Source organism: Mustela nivalis (assembly GCF_964662115.1).
Source record: "Mustela nivalis genome assembly, chromosome: Y".
Taxonomy (NCBI): Eukaryota; Metazoa; Chordata; class Mammalia; order Carnivora; family Mustelidae; genus Mustela; species Mustela nivalis.
The window spans coordinates 22950650-22973282 of NC_139041.1; positions in this window are offsets into that span (position 1 = coordinate 22950650).

The window sequence follows — 22633 nt, forward strand, 5'->3', positions numbered from 1 at the left end:
TATTAGGAGGAACACTAAGACGGACATGCAACTAAACCATCCGTGAATACTCTGTCAAAAACGGATGATGGAAGACTGGCGGGCTATCTCAACAGAACAGCAACAACAACAACATCAATTCAGAGGGAAACATTTTGCCCCTCTCTAAACCAAAGGAAGTCACTGGGAGTAAAAAAAGAATTATGTTTTTTATTATCTTTCCTTAATGAAATGACATGGGATTGGTTTCCTAAAATGTCCTTCTTTTAATTGGGTCTTTACCTTGTGAATTAGAGTTTACTCGCTTCTTCCATCTCTGGATTTGATGAGAGGACATGACAATGCCTTCACTAAATACCTAGAAGAGTGGCACAGGAAAATGACTTGGACCTGGCCGTCTGTGTGTTGGCAGGTGTTTGATTAATGCTTCAAACGCATCAGTCACTAGTAGAGAGCTGAGACTTTGTAGATTTCCTGACCTAATCTTGGAAGTTTCTATGTGTCTGGGAATTTATCCTTTTCTCTCAATTCTTGGATTTGCTAACATAAATGTGTGGATGTGCCTCTTCGGTTATTCTTTTTTTCTTTACCAGTTGTCATGTGTTTTCATACTTGCAGCTGGTTCTTGTCTCCCACTTTATCCCAGTAATGGCTTCTGTGGGTTGTTCGTGTTGTCAAAATGAAATGTGAGATCTCCTGATTTTTTTCCTATTGGTTTGTTTGTTCGTATTTCCTTAATTTTGACAATCACATGTATGATTTCAATTTTTCTGTTAACTTTGGAGGTCGGTTTTTCTTTATCTTGTTCCTTCAGTCGTCCTTTTAGGTGGCTTTCTTTTAAGGTGTTTTTAAATTTTGGAAATGCATGCATTTATCCCTATATGGTTTCCCCATAAAATGTTTTGGCATCATCTTCTAAGTTTCTTATAATTCCTTCATTCATGGCTCTTTCTGCTTTTCCTTTGGATTTACTTTCTTGCATTCATTGCTAGTTCGTTGAGTGTGTTGTGTTTTCCAACTTTTAGTGTCTGGCTGTATTTCCAATTTGAAAGTGATATCTTCCTGGTTTCATACCTTTGTGATCATAAGTGCACAGGATAGGTTTTGACTTCTCTTCCATGAATTACCACTGGATTTGGACTCGAGCTCATGACCTGCGATAGACAAAGGTAGGTCTCCCGCTGGGAAGAACATATCTTATCCTCCTCAAAACGCAATTTTACTCATGGATCCCCAAAGTTCAGGTGGTCTTGAGAGCCCATGTGCACGTCTGCTATTCCTTAGCACCTTCAAATCCAGATGATCTATCCTGTGCTTAACGTGGATATCATAGTTCCCAACAGTATTGGATAAAAGTCGCGATATCCATTCCGTAGTGTTTATAGGCTTCCAACGTTTATATACACCCTTGTTTGTGGTGTATATGTTGGCACTTCTTCCAGGTTTCTGTTGTTTTGATACTCCATGAAGACAAAACACCTTCCGCTTATCTTTTGTCTCTTGAAGGCATAAAATAACTCTCGCTGACTTAGGCACAAACACTTTGGCTCTCTCCTTGGATATAGCATAAGCTACGTCTTCCCAATTTCGTCACTTTCAAGCTATGAGTATCTTTATAGTCGAAGGAAATCTCCTATAAACATCAGAAGGTCGAGCTTGTTTAAATTTGTTGTTTTCTTATGGATCTTTTCTTACCTTTTTTTTTGGGGGGGGTGGAATTTCAACCACTCCTACAACTGTTTGGATTGACGGGCGACTTTAGTACTGAGAACTGAATGTGTTATTCAGAGGTTCACTTTCTCATTTCCTTTGGCTTCTCAATTGGATTCTATTTATCTTTCACCTATATGGTATTTTCTTGGGATTGCTTCATTGGTACGATTCCTCGCTTCCTCCCCATCTTTTGCATGTTTTACCTTTGTGTGTGTCATGTGTGTGTGCATGTAAAAGTGTTAATATGTGTGTGGTCTGTGTGTGTTTCACATCACACTTATTATTAAAATACGAGAGAATGGAATTCGGTCTCTTATGGGTACCAAGTCAATTTGACATGCCTTGAAAACTCAAATTCCATCAGTTACAGGAAATCTCATTCAAGGAATGTCATTCTTTGTCCTCTTCAAGAAACATGTGTTCTCACAAAACTGCCTTCAAACAAACACCACCATTTGAATTCGTCATTAGAGTCCTAATGTATGTCCCAATACCCTTGCTGTTTCGTATGTTTCTTCACTGTCATGAGTTAGTGAAATCATCTGTTTGTTGTCTTTTTGAGAATGATAGATGTGACAAAGCCCAATGCTCCCCGCAAGACTGCCATAAGGTCAAGTGGAAGAATTCCTTTTTGCTTATGTCTCAGTACAAATTGTGGTGACATGGAGGACAGTGAGATGGTAGTAATGTCTAATAACCTCATGCTTGTCTTCAGCCATGAAGGCAACAGGAAGATGAACACAACAACTGCAGAGGGGTGGAATCTGACCTGAAGCCTACAAGGTAAACTCCACAGCGAAAGAGAACGGAAGTTGCAGAGATGATGGGAGAAGGTTGGAGACATGGCTCAGGGGAGATTTGGTTGGCTCATGGATTAGAGTGTCGGAGCCCATACATAGGCCAAGGAACAGGAGAGCAGGGCACACTGGAAACCCACAAGGAACCTGTTTTGCAGTGCCATTGAATGTGACACGCAGAGGGTCTGAAGGTCACGAGTACTTGACAACACAAGTGTTGAGGGTTGATGTTTTCATATCAGCAGGCTTGGCGGACATTGACTTGAAAGAACGCCATCTTTTTCCTTCATATGACACCAACAAGCAACCAGGAGCAGAGAGCCTGGAGACTATGATCAGAGAAATTAGAAGATACACAGTGGGAAGATGGTGAGTCAAGGGAGTGCATCAGTGAAGGGAGTGTTAATGGAGATGTCTCAATGTGGACATAATAAATTTTTGGCTCTTGCAACAGCAGCATCAAGACAGACCTACTGGCCAAGCCAGGTAGGTGAGGACATAGGCTGCCTATCCAGCCAACACGAAATCCCAACCATGAAACACTTGGAGGACCTCCTTCCTCAGTCCAAGATGCTTAGTCCAAGGAGAACAGATTCTTCCTCAGGGGATGAGAAGAAAGCTTTGACCACATGTTCTCTTCTGAACACAGCATTCTGCAGGCTTGCGTTCTGATGAGTTGGTGGAATTTCTCCTTTTACTGGCACACCAGAGCCCACCAAGGTAAACCTCAGCATATTCAACCCCGACCCTATAGTCACCAAACAGCAAGAAAGGAGAGGCACTGCAAATGACTCAACAAACCTTAAGATCCCATTGTGGGTCACTCCCGTATCTCTTCTTCCTAAAGATATTACCCTCAGGTTAGAAAACAGAATGAGTTTAACAAATAAAGAGAAGTGACAAGACCTACATCCAATGCAGATGGAAGAATCAATTGATGCCCAGGTGAAGGAAGAAGGAATGATCACAGCTAGAAAATCGGAGTGAAACCTCTGCATAGAACACCTCCGATGCGGGTTTGAAAGCAGCGGCCAGGATACTCGTTGTACATCAGAAAACATAGAAGATATCAGAGTCTCGAACCACTGAGAAAAAACTGATAAAGATAAAAGCACCTTAAGAAGATTGGTAGGAGATGGATGCAAAGTCCGGGAACATGTCTAAGTGGAGGATATAATTAGGGACCGGTAAGAACAAGCCTAAAAAATAAGGATGCAATTCTTAGAGAGAAGGCAGAATGAAGGAACATGATAATGAGCTTAGGGAATTTCCAAGGAAATGAAAGAGGTGCCTCTTGTAGGAGAAGTAAGAGTGATAGAACAAAAAGAGGGCTGATCATAGATAGGAGGACTCGGGGCAGAAAAGGATCCTCATCTGGGAGCAGAGACAGAGGTCCAGAATCAGAAGCACAGAGGACTCCCATCACATTCCACAGAAGCAGAGCACCTAAAGACATAGTGTCAATCCCCCTGGAAAATCTAGGCATGGAGGTATTCTCTTTAGGCAAATGGGCATCGGAGAATAGTTTGTCAATAGCTCAATCACTGAGTTCAAAGGTAAAAGCTATACGAGCTCTTGAAGGAGGCCGGATAGCTCAAGCAACACCAGCCCAAGCCAAAGTCCTTATCCCCTGCATTTCTGAACAATGACAGAGCAGCGGTTCTGTCTAGAACCAGGAGGTATTCAGAAGTCAATGGTTGGGTCCCAGGTTGTGTCCATCAGTTCAGAGGTGGCCTTCAGATCAACTCATGATTCCAGGGTCTTGGCATTGACTCTGTTCTCAGGTTCTCTGCGAAGGGGCAAGTAAGCTTCTCCCTCTCCAGCTCCACCCCCGATTGGGATCTCTCTGCCTTTCTGTCCAATTGTGCATGTGCACATTGGACGAGATAACAAAGACTAAAATATTGCACAATAATTTACTGGGGCCAGAGGATGTTTTATTGAATTTGGACCTTGTTTCCTATGGAGGGCAGCCAGGTACAGAGAACCTCTCACCATCCGAAAATGCCCGACCTTCGCTCGGAGATCCCTGTTCATTCTACTTTTATTTGCCTTCCTGGATCTTCTCACCAATCTGCAGCATCCGCTGTCTGTCCCGCTGTACTCACCCCTTCTTTACACATTGTGCATGCTCTCGGGGATCCTTTGGATCTTGACCATCTTCCGCAAGAAGCACTGTTTGTTTATCGCATGTAACCATTTGGGGGATGGTCATGAGAGGGTGAAGGCAGACTTGTGCTGCCACATCTCCATGCAGTTCCACAGAGGGTAGCTGCTCCACCCTGAGGGAGTGCTCAAGGTTCTTCCACATTCGAATCCTCTTCAATGCGTCCTTTTGGACATAAAATTTGTCTTCCTGAAACAGGTCCGGAAGTCTTTCAGATGGCTTCACTTGGGCTATGGGTCTCTTCCAACATGCTCTCCATTGGCTCCTGTGTACTCCAAGAACATGAGTCCATCCTGGACCTAAGGTTCTAGGGTGTAGCATCTGCCTGGATGCATGGTCATTTTTGAAGATTGGGAGGCCTTGTTGGCACCGTTTCTGGAGACCCTAGAGGTACTTGTGTGCTCGCTGTGGAAGACTCCAGACATGTCTTTGGCACGGTTGCGGGGGTTCACTTTGAGCTTCTCTTGCGTGGCCCATTGCCTGTTCAGATGCTCCGTAATCTGGTGCGAGGGCCTCATCCTTCCGCAGGGCTCAGATTCCCTCCACTGAGGCTTTGCTTGTGATCTGTCAGTTTCTTGGCCTGTCGTGGCTAAGATGGAATGAGGGATCATTACCTTTCTCCAAGGTCCAGAGGGCTGCTTCTGACACTCACGACCAAACACAATGAATTGGGACATGGAGAAGGTGACACCGACTTGCTTCGCAAACTGCTTGATGAGAGAACCAGGCGGCTCCAGCTGTTTTGGGCGGCTTGGTGTTCTCTTGGCCGACCCATGACTACTCCAGTCAAGAGTAGTGATCAGGCCTGGTTTGATTAGGAGTGGTTGCTATGACATCAAAGCTTTGTGACATCACAGATGCTGGCTTCACTGAACTAGCTGTCCCTCTCCCATGACCTTGGTGTCATGGCTTTAAGTAGGAAGCCCCGGGAAGGACAGAACAAGAGCCCTCTGAACCTGATCAAGAACTCAGGATGTCTTGTGGGTTAATGTCCAACTTGCCCCTTCTGGAGACATAGAGGAAGGAAAATGACATCAGTATACCTTCCTTAGGCCAACATATCCCCGGAGACAGCAAGGTGTCCTTTACTACTACAATTTCTAGATATCTCAAGAAAAGGTGAGGCCTCGTGGGTACGAGTAGCTTTCCGTGTGGTTTGTCGTCCATGGTGAGAGCGTACTTTGTCAGTGTCTTTTGCCTATGGGTGAGAAATGTAAGGTACGGAAAGTCCCTTTCCGAGGTAAGAGGTGATGGCATCAATATATGGTGCCCCCTGTGGCCTCGTCACCTAGTGTTCTGAAACACGCAGCTAAGGGATTAGGCCTCTGTCTACCTGGATTTCAATTAAACATCTTTTCAAAGTCTTCGAGGAGAGTGACATTCTGCATCAGAGCTAACTCTCAATGAAGAAGCCTGGACCGAACCCGTTGTCATTATTAGTTTACTGTACTTGTAGTGGTAACGGGTATAGACATGTTGACCAAGTCACCTTAGTCAGAAGGAAAGGGACGGCTTATACCGACGGCCTGCAAAGCCCATTTCAGCAGACCTTTATAGTGAAGCACAATGCCCTTGCAGGGTCTAGTGCATCAGGAAGTTTGGGTCCATTTTGGCACCACAGTATTCCTCTGCCGTCGAAGTGAATGAACCTCTGGACCTTGCCTTGACATGAATGTCCCATGCCCTGCTGATGGCAAATGGAAAAGGTAAGCAGACAAAGGGAAATATCATATGGCTTCCCACAATATGTGCATCGGGAAGAACCCTGGCCATTAGTAAATGAAGGGAATACTGAAGTGCAAGAAGTCAGAGAAGGAGACCCACCATGAGTGACTCAGGACCCTGAGAAACCAGCTTAGGGGTACAGAAAAGAGAACTGCTTTGGGTGGTCCGGAGCTGTGGCATATATTAGGAGGAGCACTAGGACGTCCATGCAACTAAAGCATCCGTAAATACTCTCTCAAAAACGGATGATGGATGATAGGCAGGCTTTCTCAACAGAACAGCAACAACAGCAACATAAATTCAGAGGAAAACTATGTGGTCCTTTTAAAACCAAAGGATGTCACAGTGAGTAAAGGAAATAATTATATTTTTTATTATCTTTCCTTATTGAAATGACATGGGATTGGTTTCCTAAAATGTCCTTCTTTGAATTGGATCTTTAACCTTGTAAATTTTAGTTTACCCGCCTCTTCCATCTCTGGATTTGATGAGAGAACATGACAATGCCTTCACTAAATACCTAAAAGAGTGGCCAAGGAACCAGATTGGACCTCGCCTTCTGTGTGTTGGCAGTGGTTGGATTACTGCTTCAAATGCTTCTGTCACTACTAGAGAGCTGAGATTTTGTAGGTTTCCTGACTTAATCTTGGATGTTTCTATGTGTCTGTGAATTTATCCTTTTCTCTCAGTTCTTGGATTTGCTAGCATAAATGTGTGGATGTGCCTCTTCGGTTATTCTCTTTTCATTGCTACCAGTTGTCATGTGGTTTCATACTTGCAGCTGTGTGCTTGTCTCCCTCTTTTATCCCAGTAATGTCTTCTGCGGTTTTTCGTGTTGTCAAAACTTAAGCGTGAGATCTCCTGATTTATTCCTATTGGTTTGTTTGTCTTTCCTTAATTTTGATAATCACATGTATGATTTCAATTTTTCTGTTAACTTTGGAGGTCGGTTTTTCTTCATCTTGTTCCTTCAGTCGTCCTTTTACGTGGCTTTCTTTTAAGGTGTTTTTAAATTTTGGAAATGCATGCATTTAACCCTATATGGTTTCCCCATAAAATGTTTTGGCATCATCCACTAAGTTTTTTAGAATTCCTTCGTTCATGGCTCTTTCTGCTTTTCCTTTGGATTTTCTTTCTTGCATTCATTGCTAGTTCGTGAGTGTGTTGTGTTTTCCAACTTTTAGTGTCTGGCTGTATTTCCAATTTGAAAGTGATATCTTCCTGGTTTCATACCTTCGTGATCATAAGTGCACTGTATAGGTTTTGAGTTGACTTCCATGAATTATGACTGGATTTGGGCTCGAGCTCATGACCTGAAATAGACAAAGTTAGGTCTGCTGCTGGGACAAACATATCATATTGTCCTCAGAGACGCAATCTTTCTCATGGATCCCCAAGTTCAGGTGGTCTCGAGAGCCCATGTAGACGTCTGTTATTCCTCAGCACCTTCCCATCCAGATGATCTGTCCTGTGCTTAACATGGATTTCATAGTTAACAACAGAATTGTATAAATTTTGCCATCTCGTGTCCTGTGTGTTCATAAGCTTCCAATGTTTAGGTACAGCTTTATTCGTGGTGTATATGTTGGCAATTCATCCAGGTTTCTGTTGTTTTGATGCTCCATCAAGACAAAACACCTTCCGCTGCTTTTGTCTCTCGAAGGCATAAAATCACTCTCGGTGACTTAGGCACAAACACTTTGGCTCTCTTCTCCTTGGAAATAGCATAACCTACGTCTTCCCGATTTCTTCACTTGCAAACTAAGAGTATCTTTATAGTCTATGGAAATATTCTATGGGCATCAGAAGGTCGAGCTTGTTTAATATTTATTGCTTTCTCATGGAATTTTTCTACCTTTTTTTTGTTTTGTTTTGTTTTGGAATTTCAACGACTCCTACCAACTGTTTGTATTGACGGGAGACTTTAGTCCTGAGTACTGAATGCATTATTGATAGGTAATTGTTCATATTCTCATTTCGGTTGTCTTCTCACTTGGATTCTATTTGCCTTTCTCCTATATCGTATTTTTTTGGGGTTGCTTCATGGGTACGATTCCTTGCAACATCCCCATATTTTGCATGTCTTATCTTTGTGTGTGTTCATGTGTGTATGCATGTGCATGTGTTAATGTGTGTGTGGTCTGTGTGTGTTTCACATCACACTTATTATTAAAATACAAGAGAATGGAATTCGGTCTCTTATGGGTAGCAATTAAATTTGACATGCCTTGAAAACTCACATTCTATCAGTTTCAGGAAATCTACTGCAAGGAATGTCATCTCTTGTCCTCTTCAAGAAACCCGTGCTATTACAAAACTGACTTCCAACAAACACCACCATTTGCATTTTTCATTAGAGTCATACTCTTTATCCCAATCCCTTGCTTTTTCGTATATTTCTTGACTGTCATGAGTTAGTGAATTCGTCTGTTTGTTGTCTTTCGGAGAATGATAGATGTGACAAAGCCCAATGCTCTCCGCAAGACTGCCATAAGAGACAAGTGGAAGAATTCCTTCTTGCTTATGTGTCAGTACGAATTGGGGTGACATGGAAGACAGTGAGATGGTAGTAGTGTCTAATAACCTCATGCTTCTTCAGCCATGAAGGCAACAGGAAGATGACCACAACAACTGAAGTGGGTTGGAAATTAACCTGAAGCCTACAAGGTAAACTCCACAATGAAAGAGAACGGAAGTTGCAGAGATGATGGGAGAAGGTTGGAGACATGGCTCAGGGGAGATTTGGTTGGTTCGTGAATCAGAGGGCTGGAGCCCATGCAGAGGACCAAAGCACAGGAGAGCAGGGCACACTGGGAACGCACAAGGAACCTGTTACCCAGGGCCATTGACTGTGACACGAGACGGTCTGAAGGGCACGAGTACTTGACAACACAAGTGTTGAGGGCTGAAGTTTTCCTGTCAGCAGGCTTGGCCGACATCGACCTGAAAGAACACCATCTATTTTCTGAATATGACACCAACAAACAACCAGTAGCAGAGAGCCTGTTGAAACTGATCAGAGACAATACCAAGTGACGCAGTGGGAAGATGGTGAGTTGTGGGAGTGATTCCGTGAAAGGCAGTGTTCGATGAGATGACTCAATGTGGACATAATAAAATCTGGGCTCTCGAAACAGCAGCATTAAGACAGCTACTGGCCAGACAGGTAGGTGAGGACATAGGCTGCCTAGCCAGCCAACATGAAATCCCAACAGTGGAACACTTGGAGGACTGTTTTCCTCGGTCGAAGATGCTAAGTCCAAGAGAACAGACTCTCCCATAGGTGACGAGAAGAAAGCTTTGAACACATGTTCTCTTCTGAACACAGCATTCTGCAGGCCTGCGTTCTGTTGAGTTGGCAGAGTTTCTCCTTTCACAGGCACACCAGAGCCCACCAAGGTATACCTCAGCATATACATCCCGGTCTCTAAAAACATCAAACGGCCCAAAAGGAGAGCTACAACAAATGACTTGCCTCCAGCACAGGGTCAGTCACAGTCACAACACCAACAGCAGATGGCATGCATGCCACATACACACTCAAACACACACACACACGCACGCACTCAACAAATCTTAAGGGCCAGCCCTGGGTCACTCACGGATCCATTCCTCCTATAGAAATTAACCTCAGGTTAGATAACAGAATGAGTTTAACGAATACAGAGAGGTGACAGAAACCTAGATCCAACGCAAATATGGAAGAATCAATTGATGCCCAGGTAAAGGAAGAAGGAATGATCACGTCTAGGCAATCAGAGTGAAACCTCTACATAGAACACGCTCGATGTGGGATAGAAAGAAGCGGCCTGGATACTCGCTGTACATCAGAAAACATAGGAGATATCAGAGACTCTCGAACGACAGAGATAAAACTAATAAAGATAAAATCACCCAAATAACTCCTGAAGAGAAGATTGGCAGGAGACTGGATGCAAAGTAAGGGAACATGGCAGAAGAGGAGGATCCAATTAGGGACCGTGAAGAACAAGCCTAGAAAATAAGGACGGAAATTCTAAGAGCATAGGCAAAATGACAGAACATGATAGTGAGCATAGGGAATCTCCAAGGAAATGAAGAGGTGCCTCTTGTAGGTGAAGTAAGAGTGAGAGAAAGATAAGAGAGCTGATCCTAGATTGGAGAACACAGGGCTGAAAAGGACCCTCATCTGGGAGCAGAGAAAGTGGTCCATAATCAGAGGCACAGAGGACTCCCAACACCTTCCACAGAAGCGGAGCACCTAAAGACATAGTGCCATCCCCCTGGGAAATCTAGGCATGGAGGTATTCAGTTTAGGCCAGTAGGCATCGGAGAATAGTTTGTCCATAGCCCAATCACTGACTTCAAGAGGAAAAGCTATACCAGCTCTCAAAGCAAGCCGGATAGCTCAAGCAACACCAGCCCAAGCCACAATCCTTATCCCCTGCATTTCTGCAGCCAGGTACAGAGAACTTCCCACCATCCTAAAATGCCCGACCTTCGCTCGGAGCTGCCTTGTTCATTCTCTTGTTCTTTGCCTTCCTGGATCTCCTCACCAACCTGCAGTATCCGCTGTCTGTCACGCTGTACTGACTCCTTGTTAACACTTTGTGCATCCTCTCGGGGCTCCATTTGAACATGCCCATCTTCCGCAAGAGGCACTGTTTTCTTATCGCATGTAACCATTTGGGGGATGGTCATGAATGGGTGAAGGCTGGCTTGTGCTGCCACACCTCCATGCAGTTCCACAGAGCGTAGCTGCTCCACCCTGAGAGAGTGCTCAAGGTTCTTCCACATTCGAATCCTCTTCAATGCGTCCTTTTGGACATACATGTTCTCTTACTGAAACGGGTCTGGAAGCCTTTCAGATGGCTTCACTTGGGCTATGGTTCTCTTCCAACATGCTCTCCGTTGGCTCCTGTGGACTCCAAGAACATGAGTCCATCCTGGACCTAAGGTTCTAAGGTGTAGAGTCTGCCTTGGATGCATGGTCTTTTTGGAAGATTGGGAGGCCTTGTTGGCACCGTTTCTGGGGTCGCTCGAGATACTTTTGTCCTTGCTGTGGAGGACTCCATACATGTCTTTGGCACGGTTGTGGGGATTCACTATGAGCTTCCCTTGGGTGGCCCTTTTCCTGTTCAGATGCTCCGTATTTTGGTGGGAGGGCCTTACACTTGTGCAGGGCTCGGATTTCCTCCCCTGAGGCTTTGCTTGGGGTCTGTTAGTTTCTTGGCCTATCGTGGCTAAGATGGAGTAAGAGTTCCTTGCCTTTCTCTGAGGTCCAGAGGGCTGGTGCTGACACTCACGACCAAACACTACAAATTGAGCCATGGAGAAGGTGACACCGACTCACTTCACAAACTGCCTTGGTGAGAGACCCAGGCGGCTCCAGCTGTTTGGGATGGCTTGGGGTCCTCTTGGCCCACTCATGACTACTCCAGTCAAGTGTAGTGATCAGGACTGGGTTGATGAGGAGTGGTTCCTATGACCTCAAAGCTTTGTGACATCACAGATGCTGGCTTCCCGAAAGCAGCTGTCCCTCTCCCATAACCTTGGTGTCCTATGGCTTTTAGTAGGAAGCCCCGGGAAGGACAGAACAAGAGCCCTCTGAACCTGATCAAGAACACAGGATGTCTTGTGGGTTAATGTATAACTTCCCCTTTCTGGAGACCTAGGGGAAGGGAAATGACATTCAGTATACTTTCCTTTAGGCCAACATATCCCCGGAGATGGCAAGGTGTCCTTTTCCACTACAATTTCTAGATATCTCAAGAAAAGGTGAGAATTCACAGGTATGAGCAGCTCTCCGTGGGGTTTGTGTTCCTGTGGGTGCGAGCGTAATTTTTCAGCGTCTTTTGCCTATGGGTCAGTGATGACTAAGGTACAGAAAGTCCCTTTCCGAAGTAAAAGGTGAGGGCATCGAAATATGATGCCGTCTGTGGCCTCGTGTCCTAGTGTTCTGAAAGACGCGGCTAAGGGATGAGGCCTCTGTCTACCTGGCTTTCCCTTAACCACATTTGCAAAGTCTCTGAGGAGAGTGACATTCTGCATCAGAGCTAACTCTCAATGAAGAGGCCTGCTCCGGATTCATTTTAATTATTATGTAACTGTACTTGTTGTGGTAATGGGTACACACATGTGGACCAAGACTCTTTAGTCAGAAGGAAAGGGACGACCTATACCAAAGGCTTGCAAGGCTCATGTGAGCAGACCTTTGGAGTAAGCTGCAATGCCCTTGCACGGACTAGTAGATCTGGAAGTTTGGGTCCATTTCTGCACTACAGTATTCCTCTGCCGTCGAGTGAATGAACCTCTGCACCTTGCCTTGACATGAATGTCCCATGCCCTGCTGTTGGGAAATAGAAAAGGCAAGGAGACAAAGGAAATTGTCATATGGCTTCACACAATATGTGCCTCTGGAGGAATACCTTGTCTCTAGTATAGCAAGGGAATACTGAAGGGCAAGATGTAAAAGATGAAGAGCCATCAGGAGTGACTCAGGACTCTGAGAATCAAGCTGATGGTTACAGAAAAGAGAACTGCTTAATGGGTGGTCAGGAGTTGTGGCATATATTAGGAGGAGCACTAGGACGTCCATGCAACTAAAGCATCCGTGAATACTCTGTCAAAAACGGATGATGGATGATAGGCAGGCTTTCTCAACAGAACAGCAACAACAACATCATCAATTCAGAGGAAAACAATGTGGCCCTCTCAAAACCAAAAAAAGTCACAGGCAGAAAAGGAATTAATTATATTGATTATTATATTTCCTTATTGAAATGACATGGGTGGGTATCCTAAAATGTCCATCTTTGAATTGGGTCTTTATCCTTGTGAATTAGAGTTTACCTGCTTCTTCCATCTCTGGATTTGATGTGATTACATGACAATGCCTTTACTAAATACCTAGAAGCGTGGCCCAGGAAAATGATCTTTTAGGCCAACCTTTCTCCAGAGATGGCAAAGTTTTCCTATTTCTTCTAAAATTTCTAGAGATATCAGAAACAACAAGGCCTCTTGTATATCCCCCCTTCTTTCTGAGGTGTGTCATCCTTTGGATGCAGAGTGACATTATACATAATAGCTAATCCTTATGGAGGAGAAATGGACAGCACTCCTTGTTACCATTATTTATCTCTACCTACTGTGTTAATGGGTATAACCATGTTGACAAAGTCTCTTTAATCAAAGGAAAATTAATGGCCTATATCGATGGCCTGCAAGGCTCACTTGAACAGAACTGAGGATTGAGCTGCAATGTCCTTGCAAAGACTATTGGATAAAGAAGGTGTGGTCCATATTGGCAACAGAGTATTCCTCAACCATTAGGGAGGATGAACTCTTGGTTCTTCCACTTCATGACGACACAGGACTGGGTTTGTGAAATGAAAAGGGCAAGGAGACAAAGGGAAATATCATATGGCTTCTCTCATATGTGCCCTAGGAGGAATACCACGGCCTTTAGTAGAAAGAAGGAAAAACTGAAGGGGGATAAGTCAGAGAAGGAGACAAACCAGGAGTAACTCAGAACTCTGAGGAATCAAGCTGAGAGTCAAGGAAAAAAAGAGACATGCAGGGAATGAGGGAACTGGCTAATGGGTGTTGAAGAGTTCTGGCATATCTTAGGAGGAGTTTGAGGTCATATATGGAACTAAAGCATCAGTGAATACTCTGCCAAAAATGGATGATGGATGACAGGCTGGCTTTTTCAACAGTACAAAATAATAAAACAAAAACAAGCTGGCCCTGTCAAATGCAGGTGAAGACAGACAGAGAAAAGAAAAGAATTATATTTTTATTATGTTTAATTATTGAAAAGGAATATAATTTATTTCCTAAAATATCATTATTTGAATTGGGTCTTTATACTAGTAAATTAGAGTTCATCAACCTCCTCAATTTGTGGAATTGATGAGAAGAAAATTGCATTGCCTTCCCTAAATATCTAGAAGAGTTGAACAGGAAATGATTTGCACCTCACCATCTGTGTGTGACAGGGGTTTGATTACTGCTTCAAATACTTTAGTCACTACTACAGAGCTGAGATTTTGTAGGTTTCCTAACCTAAACTTTGGAGTGAATATGTGTCTTGGAATTTATCCTCCTCTCTCAGTCCTTTTATTTTGGGTTTGCTTCATTAGAGCTATTCTTCACTTCCTCCCCATCTTTGTGTGTCTTATCTGTGTGTGTGTGTGTGTGTGCTTGTGTGTGTGTGTGTGTGTGTGTGTGCTGTCGGTGTTTCAAATAACAATTATAATTGATGGATATAGGAAGTCGGTATTTAATGGATAGCAATTCAATTTGACATGCCTTGAAAACTCACATTTCCTCTCTTTCAGCCACATTTCCTACAAAGAATGTCATCGTTTGTCCTCTTTGATAAACACATATTCTCTCAAACCTTACCTAAACAAACACCACATTTTGTGTGCCTGGTTAGTGTCGTATTGTTTGTCCCTTTTTGCCTTGCTTTTTAATATGTCTCTTGACAGTCATGAGAGAGTGAAATTGTATGTTATTTGTCTTTCTGGGACTGATAGATGGGACGTAGGCTACTGCTCTCCACAATTTTGCCACATGAGGCAAGTGGCAAGAATTCTTTCTTGCTTAAGGCTGGGTAAGATTCTGTGGGGCTTTTTCAGGACAGTGAGATGATAGTAGTGTCTGGGAACTCCAGACTTGTCTTTAGCCAGAAACACAACAGGAAGATTACCACATCAAATTCAACATAGCAGAAATGAACTGGAGCCTACAAAGCAAACTCCATAACAAAAGAGAGAATAAGTTGCAAACACTATGCGAGAAGATTGGAGACATGGTTTAGGGGGAAAGTGGGAGGTTGGTAATTCAGAAGGCAGTGAGACAATGCAATGGACAAAGCCACAAGAGATCGGAGCACACTTCTATCCCACAAGGAGTACGTTCTCCAATTCCATTGATTCTGACCATCAGGGGGTCTGAATCGTACTACTTCATGCCAACAAAGGACCTTGAGGCCTGGAAATTTTAGATCATCAGCCTTGGCATATCAACTCAAAAGAACACTGTATTTCTCTGGCAGAGAACACCAACAAATAGCCAGGTGAAGACAGCCTGGAAACCACGATTAGAGACAATACCAGGTGACACAGTGGGAATATGGTGGGTTCTGGCTGTACATTAGTGAGAGGCAGTGTTCTTGGAGATGATTTGATGGGGACAAAAGAAATTTGGGGCTCTCGCACAGGCAGCATCAAGCCCGAGCTACTGGCCAAAGACAGGATGGTGAGGGCTTTAATTGTCTCTCCTGCAAACACGGAATTATAACCATGGAAAACATAGGGTACTGTGTTCCTCAGTCCAACTTGCTTCATTTTAAGAGAACAGATTCTCCCATAGGGGACTAGAAGAAAGCCCTGTCCACAGGCTGTTCCCTGACCACAGAATGCTACAGGCCTTCATTCTGTTGTGTAGGTTGAATTTCTCCTTTCACAGGCACACCAGATCCCACCAAGCTAAACCTCAGCCTATTCGGCCCAGACACCAAACACACCCAAAGTCTGGCAAAGAGAGCCTCTGAAGATGGCTGGTCTCAAGGACAGGGGGCAGGTATGATACAACAGCAGAGGGCATGCATGCCACACACATACCCGATACTCCCTCAAGTGTCAGCCCTTGGGCACTCCATGATCTCTTATTTCTAAAGAAATTACCATCAGGATAAAAAACAGAATTGATTTCTCAAATACTGAGAAAAAGTCAGAGACCTATATCCAAGACAAAGATGGAAGAACCAATTGTTGCCAAGGAAGAAGACAAGAAATGATTATAGCCAGATAATCAGAGTGAAAACACATATAACACGCCCAATGGAGGATTGAAAGCAGAAAGATATCAGGGAGTCTCAAACCACATAGATTAAATTCAGAGAAATAAAATAAAATAAAATAAAATAAAAAAGAGTTCCTGAAGAAAAGATTGGTAGCAGACTGAAGGAAAAGTCCAAGAAGCTGTCAGAAGCAAAGGACCAAATTTTTGACCTGGCAGAAAAGGATTGGTAAATAAGGAAGTAAATCCAAAGAAAGAAGGAAGAATGATGAAACATGAAAATGAGCTTAGGAAAGTAATCGACACCAAGGAACAGAAAGAGGTGCTTATTGTAGGAGAAGTAGCAGTGAGAGAAAAAAAAAGAGGGCTGAAAATGGATTTGAGAATTCAGAGCTAAAACTGTCCCTCATGTGGGAGCAGAAACAGAGATCCAGATTCAGAGGCAAGGAGGACTCACATCACCATCCACAGAAGCATAGAACCACAAGACATAGTTTCATTCCCCCTGCAAAAGCTATCAATGGAGGAATTCTCTTTACCTAAATATGCGTGGGAGTGTAGTTTGTACATAGCCAAGTCACTTACCTCAAGAGGACAAACTATACCAGCCCTCGGATCAGGCCAGATAGCTCAAGCAACACCAGCCCAAGCCAAAATCCACTTCCCCTGCATTTGTGAACAATGACAGAGCAGTGGTTCACGTCTAGGACTAGGACATATTCAGAAGTCGACGTTTGTGTCATGGATTGTGTCTATCAGTTCACAGGCGGCCTTCAGCTCAACTCATGATCCCAGGATTTTGGCATCGACTCTGATCTCAGCTTCCCTGCTCAGGAGTAAGTCAGCTTTTCCCTCTCCAGCTCTACACCCTGTTTGTGATTTCTCTGTCTCTTTGTCAAAAATGTGCATGTGCATTGTTTGACAAAAAGACAAAAAGATAACCAGGGTACAAGGATTGACTGTGGCCAGAGGATGTTTTCAATAATTTGGACCTAGATCTCTATGGAAGACAGCCAGGTTCAGAGAACCTCCCACCATTCTCAAATGCCAGACCTTTGCTCAAAGCTCCAATGTTCATTCTCCACTTCCTTATCTTCCTGAATACCCTCACCAACCTGTAGCATACGCTGTCTGTGGCTCTGTAATGGTCCTTTGTTGACCCACTGTTCATCTTCTGCTTGCTCCATTAGAACACGCCCATCTTCCTCAAGAGGCACTTTTTGCTTTTCCCATGAAACCATTTGGGGGATGTTCTTGAGAGTGTGAAGGCAGGCTTGTGCTGTCACATCTACATGTACTTCTCCAGATGGTATCTGCAGGATCCTGTGGGAATGATCCAGGTTCTTTGACTTTTGAATCCTCTTCAATGCGTCCTTTTGAAGATAAAAGTTGTCTTTCTGAAATGGGCACGGTAGTCTTTCAGATGGCTTCACTTGGGCTATCCGTCTTTTCCAACATGCTCCAAGCTTGCTCCTGTGGACTCCAAGTACATGAGTCCATTCTGGACCTAAGGTTCTAGGATGTAGAATCTGCCCTTGGTACATCGTCAGTTTTGAAGATTTATCTCGAATCTAGAGACGCTACAGGTACTCGTTATCAGGTCCGCTAGGCCAGATGGAGTCCTTTTGTGTTTCTGCAGTAAACATATATTGAACCCATGCAGTAAACTAAATTGACACTACTCCTCCCAGAGGAGCTTACTCTCAAAGCCTAGATACGAGGGACTCTGACTTTCATCTCTCTGTTCTTCATAATAGATGTGAGGCTTCCCACTCACTCATTTCGTGTGTTAAGGGCTATGACTGTAGCCAACTGGGGATAGTCTAAGAGTGAGTTAAGGTGCCCAATGCTGATGCTCATTGGAGCTGAATCCCATTAGAGGGGCACACATATATCTACTAGGGTAAATTGAGATCCAATTGTCCACCCATGTGTTACCTAGCATTTTTGTTTTTGTGGTGTAGCCGAATTAGCACGACTGTGCAGTTTTTTCTGTATTGTTATCTCATTGACTATCTCTGTATAGCCTGGCTAAATTATCGCTATAAATGTTAGTCTGTGAAGCTGGGAAGGATCGCCTCTTTGCAAGAGCAGGCCCTGAACGGTCAATATGATTCTCGTTGCTTTGTGCAAATACTACGTTTGCTTGACCTTCACTTTGTATCAGTCTCGCTCCTTTGAATAAGGACCCTATCTTTGGAGGGCCACCCGAATTCAAATGATGAGAAGTGAGCCAGCATTGGAATTTTTGGAAAACCTCTGGAGGTAAGATCATGGGATCCTGCATGGAGCTGCAGGGTATGGCCCACTGGTAGAAGCTGGCAGCAGCCATGCTCCCCAGAGCTGGTGTGGATGCAGAGATGCCCCATCATCCCCTGGTAGATCATATGGAGGTTCAAGTCCACCTTGGTGGTCAGGGGGTTCGAGTCCCTCTAGATGGTCAGGGAACTCGAGTTCCCCTTGGCGGCTATAGTGGGTTCAAATACACCTAGGCAAACTCCAGGGGGTTCGAGTCCCCCTGGACAGTCAGGGGTTTTCAAGGCCCCTAGAAATTCAGGATGTTCAAGTCCCCCTGGGTGGTTTGGGGTGTCGAGTCCTCCTAGGCGATCAGGGGATAAAGAAAGCTCCCACAGTGGCAGGTTATTGGTAAGAATCGTTGGGCCTACGGTTTTCTTTGCCTGGTCCTTTTGTTTTCTGTTGCATTGTTTGTTATGATTGAAGGAATGGGGCAAGCAGAGAGTAAAGGGACTCTGACTTTCATCTCTCTGCTCTTCATAATAGATGTGAGGCTTCCCACTCACTCATTTCGTGTGTTAAGCGCTATGACTGTAGCCAACTGGGGATAGTCTAAGAGTGAGTTAAGGTGCCCAATGCTGATGCTCATTGGAGCTGAGCTTGGAATATGAGTGCCTAATGGACCACTTTTGGTAAGCAGAACTGGCACTGTGGGATGAACCGACCTTGAGCTAAAGACTGTAAAAAATATTCCCAAGCAGCTGCCAAAACCGCCTTTTTTGGGGGAATTCTTTGTCTTCTCTGGCCTGATGTGGACTGCCTAGCCCCTCCCCCTTGTTGGCGGGAGAGCATGGCATCTGAAGTGGAGATAGTTATTTGTTTGTCTCAAGGATTTAATGGGTAATTGTTAAAGTGGCTTCCAAAGTCTTTGGTAACCTGAAACTGGGAAGGGTTGCTTGAATGACAAATGGAATTAAATTCGTTGGACATGTAGGTCTTAACCAAATGAGATATAATGCTAGACCATTAGGTCATGATCTCATCTTGACCACCACACACGCTATCATGGACCTTCGTAGACTCCAACTGACTGAAGGATGGTGAACACCCGAGTGAAAGGGTATCAGGCCGTCCTCCTCAACAAACCAAGAGTGATCTCACAGCCACCAGTGGTGCTAAATCCAGCCACACTGCTCCCAGAGGAGCTGGCTGACCATCCTCACAACTGTGGGGAGGTCCTAAACCAAGTCACAGGAATTAGACTGGATCTCAGAGACACGCCCTTCCCAGATGCAGAGATGACTCTGTTCATGGAAAGAGGTATGTGAGGTATGTGAGGGTTGTGGTAGTTTATCCTGAGCAGGAATTCTGGGCAGCACCCTGCCACATGGAACTTCTGCACAACAAGCAGAACTGATTGAAATCACTAGGCACTGCAGATGGCTAAAGGTAAAACCACCAACATCAATACGGACCACAGGTATGTCTTTGCTACTCTCCATATACATGGAGCTACTTACAAAGGAAGGAGCCTATTAACAGCAGAAGGAAAAGGAATTAAAACAGAAGAGAAATATTGGGACCCAAAAGAGGTGGCTGTTATGCATTTCTTGGGACACCAAAAGGGGACTGATCTTATTTCAAAAGGTAACCAATGATCAGATCGATATTTAAAGCAAGCAGCCTGAGAAACAATGCAAGAGCTGGTTACAACCCTTGATCTATCCCTACCAGATAAACTGGAGTATTCAGAGGAAGATTTAAAGTATTTACAAAAATGGCTAAATTATATTATAAAGAGGACTGGGCTAAGACTAAAAGAGGAAATGTAATTCTTCCTCGAAGACTAGGTAAGGAGTTAGTAGACCAGATACATTAGGGTACTCACCTGGAGTCACTCAAACTCAAGGAACTTAAAGGCAAGCAGTTCTAGGCTTCTAAATTACGGCATATGGTTCAGGATATAGTTGATAGATGTGCTCAGTGCCAGGCAGTTAATGTGGGAGGAACTAGAATTGGAAGAGGGAAAAGAGAAAGAGGTAGGGTACCAAGAATTTATTAGAAAATAGATATTACAGAAAAAAAACCCGGAAAATATGGGGAAAAGTATATGTTAGTTTTTGTAGATACCATTTCAAGCCAGGTTGAGGCTTTTTCCAAGAAACATGAGACGGCAGGAGTGGTAGCCAGAAAGCTACAAGAAAAATAATTCCTAGGTCTGGGCTGCCTCTCATGATTGGTTCAGACAATGGCCTTGTATTTTGAGTTCAGTCTCACAGGAATTGGCCAAGACCATGGGCACAAATTGGAAACTACATTGTGCCTATCAGACCTAGAGTTCTGGGCTGTAGAGAGAATGAACCGGACTCTTAAAGAGACCTTGACAAAACTAACCCTGGAGATGGGCAGTATGGGTGGATATCCTTCCTTTCACTCTGCTCAGGGCAAGATGTACACACTATTTAAACAGGGAGACCCCATTTGAAATGTTTGGGAGAACCCCTGCTCCCGCTCTGTCCTCGGCTACAAAAGGTTGCCCTAGCAGAAATGACTGATCAGTCGGTACTCCAGTCACTGCAGGCATTATAGTCTGTATTAAAAAAAATGCAGGGATCCAGACTGCCCACACTGGTATGGAGACGGAGGTAGAACCACATCCTTTCCAACCCAATCACTTGGTTTGGATATGACATTATCAAGTGGGGAGCTTGGAGCCTCACTGGATGGGACCTTTTACTGTTATCCTGACCACACCACAGCAGTAAAAGTAGAATGCATCAGGCCTGGATTCACGCATGTCACATCAAACGAGCCACGGATGAAGATAACCCCCAAAGATGGAAGCCACAGCCAAAGATCCCGCTCACCGTGGACTAATTATAAGACTGAAAAGACTATGAGTTTGTTGTTGCTCCTATTATTACCTGTTTATGTAAAAATAGGTAGCTAATTAGATAAAGGAAATTAAAAAAAAATGGAAAGGGTTCTATGAAGCGTTAAATGGGTAACTCATCAGCTGACTGTGCACTAGTGTCATTTACACTAGTGTAAATATACAGCCTACTGTACACTAGTGTCATGTACAAAAGAAAATGAGAGTAATAAAAATGTTAGAATTACATGCTCAATAAACCCTTTATAACCAGGAAATGTAGAGCTGGATGAAAAGTCAAGGATTGGACTAATCTCCAAAGAATAGGGAGGAATGTAAGAGCCGGCAGTATACATAGATTGACCTCATGCAGTAAATTTAGATTGATACTGCCCCTCCCAAAGATATTCACTCTCAAAGCCTAGATATAAGCGCATGTCAGGCCAGATGAAGATATCCACTCAGTGGGGAGCTTATATCTACTAGGTAAATTGAGATTCAATTGTCCATCCGTGTGTTACTAGCAGTTTTTTTCTATGTCTGTTAGACGTAGCACCACTGTGCAGTTTTCTCTGTGTATTGCAATCTCAAGGCCACCTGTGTATAGCCCAGCTAAACTACATCTATACAAGTTAGTCTGTGATGCTGGAGGGGGTCGAATTTGGAAGAGAAGGCCCTGACCAGTCAGTATGATTCTCGATGATTGGAATGAAATTAAGCTTTGCTTGACCTTCGCTTTGTATCAGTCTTACTCCTTTGATAAAAACCCTAACACTTCTGTCTTCACTGTTGAAGACTCCAGACATATATATGTCATGATTGGGGGTATTCCCTTTGAGCTTTCCTTGGGTGGCCCTTTTCCTGTTCAGAAGATCGGTGATTGGGTGGGAGGGCCTAACCTTTGTGCAGGGCTCAGATTCCCTCCCCTGAGGTTTGCTTGAGGCCTGATTGTTACTTGATGTTTCCTGGCTAAGATGGGATGGTGGATTCTTGCCTTTCTCCGAAATCCAGAGGGCTGGTGCTGACAGTCAGGACCAAACATAGGAATCAGGCCATGGAGAAGGTGATACTGACTCGCTTCACAAATTGCCATGGTGAGAGACCCAGGCGGCTCCAGCGGTTTGGGGTGGCAGGGGTCCTATTGGCACACCCATGAATACGCCAACCACATGTAGTGATCAGGCAAGGGTTTATGAGGATTGGTTGCTCTGACCTCAATGCTTTGTGACATCACAGATGCTGGCTTCACTGAAGCAGCTGTCCCCTCCCATGATCTTGGTATCCTATGGCTTTAGGTAGGAAGACCCAGAGAGGACAGAACAAGAGCCCTCTGAGCCTGATCAGAAACTCAGGTTG